At 44.2% G+C, this 12,624-nt stretch overlaps 1 protein-coding gene across 1 annotated transcript in view; it reads left to right on the forward strand.

The window, feature by feature from the left end:
- ube2h (ubiquitin-conjugating enzyme E2H (UBC8 homolog, yeast)) overlaps nt 1-3,695 on the forward strand; it is a 34,052-nt gene extending 30,357 nt beyond the window's left edge. The window contains exon 7 of the mRNA XM_061252071.1: nt 1-3,695. This exon is cut by the window's left edge and continues 292 nt beyond it. The gene's annotated coding sequence lies outside the window, so the exon portion shown is untranslated.
- The last annotated feature ends 8,929 nt before the right edge of the window (nt 3,696-12,624 follow it).

Consider the following 12,624-nt stretch of genomic DNA (forward strand, 5'->3'; position numbering starts at 1 on the left):
AAAACAAGGATTTTTATGGATATAGCGTTGGTGTATATCTCACCCACTTAGATGTTCTCCATCTCTTGGTCATTTCTCTCCTCCCCCCCCCCTCCCCTTCGAGGCACATCGCATTCCCACATTCCACTGGTAGCTGCATAGCTCGAATGCATGTGACCCCTCTCCCTGGGCCTACCTTACTCACGTGTGACTAAACCTCTCGAACAAAATGGAGTCCGTTCCTGTCAGGGGGGCGGAGAGGAAGACCATCGTTTCACCTTGTGACCTGTGCACCATGGAACCGTTGGGGGTGCGGCTGGAGCTTTCTCACCCCCCCTAAAAACCCTCTTTTAAAGTTTTTTGTTCCCCCTCCCCCCCCCCTCTCTATTAAATTTTTTTGGTGACAAAAGAAAGTAAAATGCGGTCTGGCGCTCTCACTGCTGGTTGCTGCCCACTCCGCGTTGGCCCGTGTCCGGTGTTGTTTTTTGGGTGGCGCGCTGTCTGGTTTCCGCTGGTTTTCTGTGGATTGTCAGTTACCAAAACGGGCGATGGAGATTTGAGCGCTTTCTCCGCGTCGGAATCCCGTTTTTGGCCCCTTCCTCTGGATTCGAACTGCCAAACCCGCCGCCTTTCCGCACGGACCGCCCGCGTGTCCCGTTCTAGCCGTCGGAGACTGGCAGGCGTTTGTGGAACCGTTAAAGAGGATGTTGTTTCTGAATATCTGGACCTGCTGATGCTCACAGGAGGGTAGTTTTCCAAACGTGATCTCGCTGTAGACGGTGGTCTTCCAGCCTGAGGATTCCCGCCTGGAGGTGGCACACGCGTGCCGATTGGCTGTGAGCGGCCTTCTGTCCGCGTTCCTCCCCCCCGGTTCCTCCCCCCGGTTCCTCTCCCCGGTTCCTCTCCCCTTCCTCTCCCCTTCCTCTGAGCTTTGACGCTCGTAGGGTTTCACCTCCCCGAAATGAGTGTCCACAACCTTGGCGTTCCGTCGCCGTGACGACCAGCAGCCCGCAGGACGAGCTGCGCTGCGGAGTGTCCAATAGCGCACGTGACTGCGCGGTTTCCCCCGCCCCCCCGTCTCTGTTCCGCCGTTTTATTGGCCGCTTGATAATGACATCACAAAGAGGTGCGGCAGAGACAGCCCTGTCCATATCCATAAAGCACAATTTACATTTTTTTTAATGACATTTTGTTTCATAAAAATAGAAATTTAAAAAGTCTGCCTGTACCCCCCCCCCCACACCTTCCTTTTATATCCCAGTCAGTTTGCAGAAAACCTTTTTTCTTTTTCTTTCTTCAGAACATCCTTTTGTACAATGTGGCATGATACAGAAGTGAAGTTGTGTAGGGCTTTGTTGAGCTAATATGATTATATTTCAGAGACGCCCTGGCTTGTGTGGCTTCTCTGTCGGGGCTAGAGGTGCATATGTAACGCCTGTCGTTTTACTGGGTTCCTCTTCGCTAGAGGGTGGGACCCGCGGTGGGGGAATCTTTGCAGGTCCTTGTAAAACTTGTCGAACTTCTCAACTTGCCTATCGCTTGTGCTAAACTATATAAATAGGTGTTTGACTTACGTAGGGATAGTTAGTTTGCTGGGTGGTGAATTCAGTTTAAAAAGTATGGTTTTATTACTTCTAGAAATAGCTTTGTTTGAGCTAACGGGGAAAAAAGGTGTTTGATTTGAGTTAGTCTATTCTGTGGATTAAAACGATATTCCAAAGACGTATACATCCCTGCTCATCCCTTTATGCAAATTCAGCCGATTTGTACAGGTCAGCCGATCTCTTGAGTTCTCAAAGGTTGTGTTTTATTTTTATTTTGGGCCACAGATTAACAGAGAATTGTGTTATAAGGATTATAGCATAACGACAGTGCATAAGATCGTCTTCATGCTGACGCGGCGATTGAAGGCTTAACCTGTGCTACGTGATCAATGCCACTGAGGGATAAAGGATTAACCTTGTTTTGTTTTTTTCTTTTTTCTTTTCTTTTCAGTATTCTCTCGAGGTCCGGCCGTTAAAGGTAGCTGGCTTATCCAGCCTCGGCCTCAGATTTTCGGATCAGAACCAGGTGGACCCGTTGAGCAATGCCAAGCCGAACGGCCCGGTCCTGTTTGCTGAAACGGAGCTAGCAGATTTAGGCACTGTTACTAGGTCTGTTCAGTGGGTCCGGGTCGTCGACCCCAAGCTGTCTGTCTATTCATGGTAGGAAAAGGGGCTATTTTAACAAATTAAAAAAAAGAATCTAATATTTAATGGACACCGTTGTTATAAGACGGGTATTGGTGGTTCATCTATATTGTACCGTACGAGTACACTTGAATTATTACTTTTTTAAAGTTTTTTTTTTTTCTTTTCTTTGCAGGTTTTTATATCTTTATTTCTTCTAAATTTATGCAGTATTGTATTCGAGTGGAAAAACTTTAAAATAATTAAAACTGCGGCTGTGTGTTAACATGCGTGTGTTCATTCATGGGAAGGCACATGCAGTGCGAGGGGGAGGCGGTCTCGCGCAGGAGAGAGAGAGGGAGACCCAGGCGCTGGGGTGTCTCTTTTTCCTTTTCTTTTCGGCTGTATGGGTGAAGCTTGTCGACCTGCAAACACCAGGGCCCCACGGAAATGAGCCAGAATGGCCGCCCTCCTCTCAACCACACTCTTGTCGCTATGGCAGCGGCACACTGCAACAACAATGTGGGACAATCTGTGTAGGCCATCAGAAAAAATGAAGTCAGTGGTTTTATGTTGTGTTCCCTACCACCCCCCCCCCCCCCCCCCCCGCCCGCCCCTCCTTCCCAAACCACACTGACACGAGGAATATTTATAACCTTTTTCACTTTTGTTTGTTTGTTTTTAACCCTCATGTCAAGGAATAAATGACCAGGCACCCAAAATATTCTGAAGGAAATTTAAAATAAATGTGCTTCCCTTGTAACTTTAATAAAGTAATATTAAAAAACTGAAAAAAAATTACATTTTCTTCTGTTTCAGGATTTTTCTTCATACCTACAAAAAATAAATGGTAACAACAGGCTTTTCTACCAGAGGGTGTGACCCAGTTTGTGTCCCCATCAAGTATTACAAGGCGATGGGTGCAACTATGAGTGTGACCTCCGTATTCTAACACACACGCACACACACACTCGCACAAAGTCCGGCACAGCAGTGTACAGTTCAGCCTAGCGGCTGTGGCTGGTTGCCTCTAGTCTCTTAGCAACGGGAAGAGAAATTTCCGTCTTCCGCCAGCAGCCCCGGAGCGTGCGGCTTCGCGTGGCTGTTCGGTCGGTGCAAGTGCATGCGGAGGCGAGCCGAACCGAACCGGGGCTGCCGCCATCTTCTGTCCGTTTTGTTTTTCGCTTCTTTTACCGTCAGGCGTGCAGTTTTGGACACGGCAATAGCGACGTTTCGATAGCAGTCTTTATTCGGTTCTTTGTGTGTTTGTGTGATATTTGAGAAATTAAAAGGGCGGTTTGAGTCCGTCCTGAGTTTATTTCTCGCCCCCTTCTCTCTCTTGTCTTCACCCTCCCACACTTACTCTTCCCCCGTTTCTTTGCCCCCCCTCCCTCCCTCCCCATTTCTTTGCATTGTGATTATGTAGTGGGCATGAGTGTCGAAATGACAAATGCCCTCTATCTATAGGATTATAACCTCTTAAATAGTTGTGTACAAATAAACTGTAATAACTTCTTTTTTAATAAAAAGCATTATATGTGTACAAAACGTGATGTGCCATGTCTTTTTATTGGTATGCGGTGTTGGGAACTCTTCCAATGGCTGTGTTTGCTTTGTCCTAAAATAGGCTAGTACAGAACAGTCAGCAGCAAATTGATAAATAAATTGTGCAGTGTATTTATTCTGTTTTATAGACCCTAATAGCATTTTTCATGCGTGTTTGTAAGGAATTGGAGAATATGTTGTGTTTCTGAGCAGGTAGGCTACAAACACTAGATTTTTAATATGAAAAGGTGTAATTGATTGGTTCTTGATATTGTGACGTTGCATTCTCTGCCTTACCAAACCGACTGCAAAAAACCGACTGCTCGTGCTGCTACTTTCCGCCACTAGAGGGCAGCTGAACAGAGGAAACCGAAAACGGACACCAATGTAAAGTTCTAATCAGTAATTTAATTCTGTGTATATTTTCATCATTATCATGACATGCATTCAGTGATCACTTTATTAGGTAGACCTGTACACCAGCTTGTGAATGCAAATATTTAATCAGCCAATCATGTGGCAGCAACTAAATGCATAAAAGCATAAAAGAGCTGAGGTGAGGTGTTTTTCAGACCAAATGTCAAAATGGGGAAGAAATGTGATCTATGTGACTTTGACCGTGGAATGATTGTTGGTGCCAGACAGGGTGGTTTGAACATCTGAAACTGCTGATCTCCTGGGATTTTCACGCACAACAGCCTCTAGAGTTTACAGAGAATGGTGTGAAAAACAAAAAACATCCAGTAAGCAGCAGTTCTGCAAGCAAAAATGGCTTGTTAATGAGAGAGGTCTGTGGAGAAGGGCCAGACTGGTCAAAGCTGACAGGAAAGTGGCAGTAATGCAAATAACCACACATTGCAACAGTGGTATGCAGATGAGCGTCAACGTGTCAAACCTCTTCAGGCTACAGCAGCAGAAATACTAAAGTGCTCACTGAGTGTAGACTAAAATCAGATTACTTATAGATGACCTATTTTGAGGTCGAAGCCATTTGGATCTTAAATTGACCTGGGTCATACGCTTAATTGTTTTGGATTCAAATATTTTTCTACACTTTTCTGAGCTTGTCTGGTGTATTGGAACCAAATAAATACAAACACCGGCTTCTGGTCCTTTTGGTTGGCTGAACTGCGGCAGGCAAAACCAAATGTATTTGACCCAGGTCTCCTCTTAGCACTGGAAACGATCTCTGTGCAAATCTCACCACGAATGGCTTCAGACCACATTGTGTGGCGTTATTATGGGATGCATGAAGCATCAGCAACAGTATCCAGGTATTCCCCCTGCCTGCCTCCAGACCCTGGGAGCTCCAGCCTGCCGCCCGCGTGCCCCTCGCCTCTGGAACTCCGTCCCTGATGACCTTAGAGTCGCCCCATCTAGGTTAAGGTACACGACTGGGACCCCGCAAGGTCGGTGGTTCGAGCCCCGGTGTAGCCACAATAAGAACCGCACAGCCGCTGGGCCCTTGAGCAAGGCCCGTAACCCTGCATTGCTCCACGGGAGGATCGTCTCCTGCTTAGTCTAATCAACTGTGAGTCGCTTTGGATAAAAGCGTCTGCCAAATGCCATTGCTGTATCTTAAGACCATTTTTTTTTTCTTCTTTTTTCTTGCTCAGTTTTTAGTTTTGCGTTCCTGTAAGGCATTCTGAGGTCTGCCACCACAGATCGTTTCTTTCTAGTGGCAGCTGTGTGGTGGCACAGTGAAGGTGGACCACACTCATGCAATCCTGTCATTGTTGTCAATACATGTTTTAATGTATAAAATACGTGTTCTTATAGTTATTGGCATTACTTTGAATAGACATTTGGTACATGTGTAGTGGATACATCCCTCTATGACGATTGATGTGCTGACTGTTCTGAGGAGTATGGGTCAGGAATGCCCCCCCCCCACCAAAAAAAAAAAAAGACCTGTGAAGCGTCGTCATGATGTCAATGACGTCAAATTCCAAATGAGGTTGGGAATTTGATATTTTTTTTTAAAAGCGCTCAAGAGCCCTTACAGTACCAACGTCCTTCAGAAGATGGCGCTAGAGTACAGGTGCTCCAGTTTTGTGCGGGCGTCCGTGTCTCACGTCACTGGCGTCAAACGCTTCGGGAGCTGTAAAAATAAACTATATGACATAAGGCAATTTAATCCCCTCCACCAGCGCGTTCTGTCACGCGCGAATCTGTCCCCTTCCGGTTTTGTATCCTGTAGAAACAGGATATGCGGATTTAAAGCATGTAATGAGTATTTTCCGTTTTTTTGTGGACGTGATTAAAATGGTTCTAAAGAGAGAATCTGTCACGGTGGCTGAGTGATCTGTTAGGTCTGTTGTAGATCAGTTTTCCTCTGGCCAAATCCCAGCCTTATCCGTTATGAGATAAAAACAGATTCAATACCAGTGATTCTTGAATATAAGCCTGAGTCTCTATAAGCTCTGCTCTCGCTTAAATAGATGTTATTTGGGAGGTGAAAAGTTCTTTGGGCAGCGATTCTGACTGAATGCTCTTATTTTCTAGCAAAATGCCGTTTTAAATAAAATGGTGGATGGTGTTTTCTTATTTTATAAACCCCCCTTTTCATTAATTTACCAGCAGGGGCAACTCTATGGGCTAGTTTCACTGAAACAGATTAACCATAGTCCTAGACTAAATTCAATCTTAAATGGAGATTCTCCATAGAAAACTCAGTTTAGTGCAGGACTGAGCTTAACCTGTGTCTGTGAATCCGGCCCTGTTTTAGTAGCAGCATTGCTGCCCCTGTTCATCTGGGCTGCATGTTGAAATGTCTCCACTCCCACTGTGAAATGACAGTTCCAGTACAGGACCATCCTGTCAGAGACCAGGAGAGAGAAGGGGCTGCAGTTTTGTTTTTCTTTTGGGGGCTCTCTCTCTCTCTCTCTCTCTCTCTCTCTCTCTCTCTCTCTCTCTCTCTCTCTCTCTCTCTCTCCCTCTCCTCCCCTGTGTTTCCCCTGGAGGAGGTGTCAGCTTTCTCCCCCTCTCCTCGAGACCCAGAGAGCTCAGAGCACAGAGCACAGACACAGAGCACACACAGAGCACAGACCACGGAGCTCAGAGCACAGAGCACAGAGCACAGAGCACAGAGCAGGGCTGTTTGGCCCAGGAGCCGGTGGAACACTGTCAAATGTTTGTAAAGAGAGGGCTGCTGTGTGTGTGTGCATGTGTGTGTGTTTGTGCGCATGTGTGTATGCTTGCACGCGTGAGTATATATGTGTGAAGGTGTGGGTGAGTGTGAGTGTGTGTGTGCATGTGTGTGCATGCATGTGTGTTGGGGAGGAGGAGGGCTGCTTGTCTCTGGTAAGGTGCAGTGAGCCAGCCTCCAGGCCCCGCTGCGGGAGGGCCGGCTCCGGAGAGCCAGGGGAGGCACCGGAACGTTCCGCAGACGGGTACTGCAGGGCTACTGACACCCGATCTCCTCAATGAAATATTTAGGGCGGATTATCCGCAGTGCGCGAGTCGGGGGGGGGGCCAGCACAGCTGCTGATGTAATGTCAGTCTGAGGACGGGCACTCCGATTGGACAGAACGTGGCTCGGAGGTCACGTGACCCGCCCCGGCGGGCGCTCAGGTTGCTAAGAGCTTTTGTTTGGCTGCCATCCGCGCCGATCCTTCTGGAAGTGTTCCTATGTACTTTTGCTTTCAGGAAAAATTGATGTCCTGTATATGATTCAGGTTTTTTTTTTTAAACATTCTAAAGTGCAATGCAGTCAAAATCGAATATGAATGTGTCTACCTTGTAGGATAATTAGTATTTCTGATGTTCTGGCCTTCCACAGCCCAAAATTTAGTTGTCGGGCCATTACAATTTATTCACAGAACATTGTTACTGTGTTTTCCCTTGATTGTTCTATAGCTAGTTATCCATGTCAAGCTATGGTTGTTGCATGAAATCAAATTAAATTATGTTAATATTTATAATGTTCTCAAACAACTGTTATCTAATCCTGAATGAAAAAAAAGAGCACCAGTCAAAAAATTCTTATAAAAGCAATTTTTGTGGGTTCTGAGTTTTGGGCCTGAGTCAGTTTGGTGGTCACAAATCCTGAACCCCCACAAAGCCCCTATGCCCTGTCCATCCTGTAGACCAGAGGTCACTAACCCTGGTCCTGGAGAGCTACTGGGTCTGCTGGTTTTTGTTTTCACCTTAGAAAACAGCACCCTGTTGAGACCCAGGTAACCAGGTGAGGTGAGTTAGCTGTGAAATCATCTGCTCTAATTGATTAATTAAGTGCAGAGTAACGGCGAAAACCAGCAGGCCCAGTAGCTCTCCAGGACCAGGGTTGGTGACCTCTGCTGTAGAACCTCCGGCCCTGTGGCCCTGTGTCTACAGGTGTATTCTTCATCCCTGCTATAGACCCCTCACATGGTGAGAGCACTGCGGGACCTCGGGAACAGTCTATATACAGCCCTGAAAAGGTGCATTAAACTTTAAAAAGATTGTGCTTCTCATTTTGAATAAACCTGATAGTTCTGAACAGGGGCACAAAGGGATTCGTCACAGTGACAAGTGGTGTGTCATCAACGTTCATTTCCTTGCGGTTACTCGGAATATAAAAGATTTGTTCCGTCCCGCGATCGCCAAACCTCTCCGGTGCGTGTGATTGGCAGGGGAGGGTTGTGGGTGATCACCCCCTCGCCCGTGTAATGCCATCCCAGGTGATACTCTACCTGCCGGCTCTTTATCCTCAGTGTAATTGGTTGGCCAGGCAGCGGCCTCTCGGGTTGCTGGCTCCGTTTCGTAGGCACGGAGAGATCTGGCGCAGTGCGACCTGCGCTCGTTATTAATGCATAACGCTCTGATTAGAAAAAGAATGCCTGGATGATAGAGCGGAGGGAAAAAAAACACACAGAGGCTGTGTGTGAGAGTGTACCAAACTACAGCGTAGGGCTAACTGCAAAGCCTGGCTCAGTCACCAGCAATAGTCCTTTCATGGAATTATATTTTCGTTTTTAATAGCTCCGAGTCCATGATCACAAAATGGTGTCCGGTTTCTGCTCGAGGAAGGGGTTGGACCTTCAAGACCAATACCTACTGCTGGAGGTGGACTAAGTCAAAGCCGTATTGTATGATGTAGTGAGGCTTGATGAATTGCAGTGATGCTCTAACTTGGCCGTTTTGTGTTTTTCTACCTCAAAGACTTTTTAAAAATGGAGAAGACACTGTGGGCTGCTGTGGACGTCTCTTTGAGGAGCGGTGGCTGCCTTCACCTCCCAGACCGGCCCTTCTTCCAGTCATTACCTCTCCCAGCAGCTTTACTTATAACACCTGCAGCAGGACCGTTTGTGAATCTGATGAAGAAATAAATAATACAATAGGCCAGAAGAAAAGTTAGCCCCTAGTTAAACTACTACAATGCAAAAAGCCCTGCACATTTTACTGTGTAGAGAGTAACACAGTCAGGTACAAGACACTCTGTAGAGAATAACAGAGTCAGCACATTTCACTGTGTAGGGAGTAGCACAGTCAGGTACTATACACTCTAGAGAGTAACACAGTCAGACATATTACACACTAGAGAGTAACACAGATCACAGTACTCTTTGCCAGTACTGTAAAACCTTTAGTCACATGCTGCATCCTTCTCTCCAGATGCTCAATATAGATGCAGATGTTTAGTCTTCTGCACGCACAATACTTCTTAACAGCAGAAGAACACGAATCAAATGTGTCCCATCCTAAAATTCTGCTTTTTTCTTCATGTAAAAATGAATAACAAATCATATACATTTGTTTAAATCATATAGATAATCTTCCAGTGTCCTTCTGAGCAATTATAAGCAGAAACAAATTCATGTATGATTATAAAAAATCATACGAATGAGGTAACTGTCACTGTCAGCATCTGAAAAGCTGATTAGATTGACATCTCTTCTAAACTGACGTACCGTTACTATGGCTTCCTGTAACCTAACCCTCTTCCACATTCACTCCATATTTACATATATGTTCATATTTATTATCTCCACTATATACACACCAAAAAATAGCAATGTTAATGTATAAATATATTTTGTTGCGAAGAAGAGCTGAAATTTACGTATATATACTTGGAATTAAACATGTTTAAATTATTAAACTAATTTAACAGAATATATTTACCATATAATCCTGGCAATAGTAAAATCTATTTAAACATGTTACTATTTGTTAATATTTATATCTAACATAGTGAGCTTAACCTATAACATCACATATTTCTTGGCATAGTATAACAATTTAGCTGTATTTAGATGTCTTTAACATACATGTACAAACATCATTTGTTTCGTTTATTTGAAAAAGAAAAAGAAAAAAAGAATAGCTATCGGTACAACTGGTGTGTTTGTACAGACTGCCGTTCATTTATCTCAAAGCGCATTGTCGCGAGATGGGGTCATGTTGACAATGACAGTTGGAACATGACCTTGTGTAGTTCCGGGGATGTCGTCATTTCACCTTGGGCTTTTGTGGCCAACAGCGAAATACGAGTTTGTGTTCGGCATATAAACACGGCCAATGCAAAGATACATGACTACACAAATATTAACAATTGATTGCACCCGAAATGTGTGTCATTTGACTCGAAATACGAGACCGGGCGTCAAGCGTTTCTCGGTTTTGTTCTGAAATGCGAAAAGGGAGGCGCCGTGTCAGCGGGGATGCACGAGCTGATGGATTACTGGCCCGCTTAATTCCCATCAGTAGCGCAACCTTCTAATCCGCCTGCATCAATATTGCATCATCGTCAGCATCCGATCCTGGAAAAATAGTCCGGAAAGGTACACCATCTCATGCAGGGAGGCACTGAGAATGAGAGAAGTAGCCTACTAAATAAGAAGTTGACCGAGAAAGGCACATCATTGAATTGCATGTTTTATCTCGTATTAGCGATGGCAATAAAGGTGACTTGTGGGCAACGATTTTATTAACGACACAGGGAAAATTAAGACAACATTTCAATATAAGACTCTTGCTGAACCGGAGAAACTGCGCACAGAAATAATACGTTTTTCATATTCATTATTTCTACAGATATGGGCCCATAAAATACTGACATTGAAATGAACAGCGTATACGTTTTATAACAATTTAATGGTATCGGGTCTGAATTCTTTTTTAGTACGCAAGGAGGACGCAAGAAATTAACATCCTATTTCAACGGATAAACCAGCCAAGGTTATACGTAATTGTATTAGTCTTCACAATAAAATAGGCTACTTAACAGACAAAAATTGAATAATTTAATTTAGCTCACATTCAATGCATGTGGCTGAGCACAGCGGTGGGTGGAAGCATGTACCTTGGACAGCTCCTGACCCAAGAAATTGAGCCGTTACCGGTAAACACGATACTCACAGTATTTCAGCACTTCGACAGACAATGCCCCCATGAAACTATGGGTGGAAAAACACGTAGCCTATACATTCAGTGAGCACTTTATTAGGTATTTATTAGACTTTTTTTTCTTAGACTTAAGTAAGACTTCTGTTGCTGTAGCCTATCCACGTATGGGTTTGACACGCTGTGTGTTCAGAGATGTGGTTAGTTGCGTTACTGGCACCTTCCTGTCAGTTGTTTTTCGTGTTCCCCACCATTCTCTGCAAACTCTAGACTGTTCTGTGTTAATATCCCAGGAGATCAGCAGTTTCTGAGATACTCAAACCACCCTGTCTGGCACCAGCAATCATTCCACTTAGATCACATTTTTTCCCAATTCTGATGGTTGATGTGAACATTAACTTAAGCTCCTGACCCGTATCTGCATGCTTTTATACATTGCATTGCTGCCACGTGATTGGCTGATTAGATAATCGCGTGAATAAGTAGGTGTACGGGTGTTCCTAATAAAGTCCTCAGTGAGTGTATATTCATAGCTGTATCATATTGAAATAGTAATAAAATTATAAATGTATACGTGGTTTGTGTGGCCTTGCACTTATACTCATTTACGGCGAACAAAGGGGAATGTCGGTTGATATTTCAGACAATCATTTGGGCATATTTAATTCTACGTTTAGATTGAATAAATATTACCATGGCTAAATCCATCGACAGATAGTTTCTGCTCAGCTATATGCCGTAACCTACGTGCGCGACTAATGAAAACAAATCCCAAACATCAATTTTCAATCTAGAACCAAATGCTAATAGTACCATCCTGTGACTCAATTAAATTCCCATTCCATCATTTCTAGAAGTGCAAATATACCTCAGAAAATTATCCGTCAAGATACATTTTTACAGTGCCAAATGCTTGATATACACAGTTCGCGTTTTGTATTTACAGAATGTTGTTAGGCCGTGTCCCTGTCCATATGGGTTAATTCCATTCTATCTAATCCCCGGGCATTCTGCTAGCCTATATTTTGTTCACAGCGTTTCCGATTTTCGGAGTAAAACGCGCTGGGTGCAGGAAATGTAATCCTCTGTTCGCTAAAAATCCATGGGGGAAAATCAGCCACATATTAATCTAAAGAAATACAATAAGTACAGCTTTCCATTGGTTGCCCCCTGGGTTCATTTTGCGCGAACAAGAGGATGAGGATTTTCAGTTGTTCTTCGCATATGCCGAGGGCGTCCCCTCGAATTAAACCATTCTCCTTCGCCGTAATTACAGTGGAATCTGATCACCTAGTACCTTCCCATTCGACAGAAAGCTGGAAATAAATGTAGGTTTTCGACGGTTTCTCCTCATCTTGGTTAAAAGTCCGAGCCAGAAGCGACGTTAAAAAATATATGTATTGAACTAGTCGAAATAAGATCACTGTTTATTTCATTGTAATCTAAAAAAATAAACTAAACATTTGTCTATAAATTAATAAACAAAAAAAAAAAAAGTGCTTAACGCATGGGAAGGTAAAAATCTGGAACCGCCAGTGATTATGAAATAATGTCAAACCAACCTCGATTTGTTTTCATATAAATTTGTAGCCAGAATGGTGACACA

The sequence above is a fragment of the Conger conger genome, chromosome 8 (assembly GCF_963514075.1).
Source record: "Conger conger chromosome 8, fConCon1.1, whole genome shotgun sequence".
NCBI classification, from domain to species: Eukaryota; Metazoa; Chordata; class Actinopteri; order Anguilliformes; family Congridae; genus Conger; species Conger conger.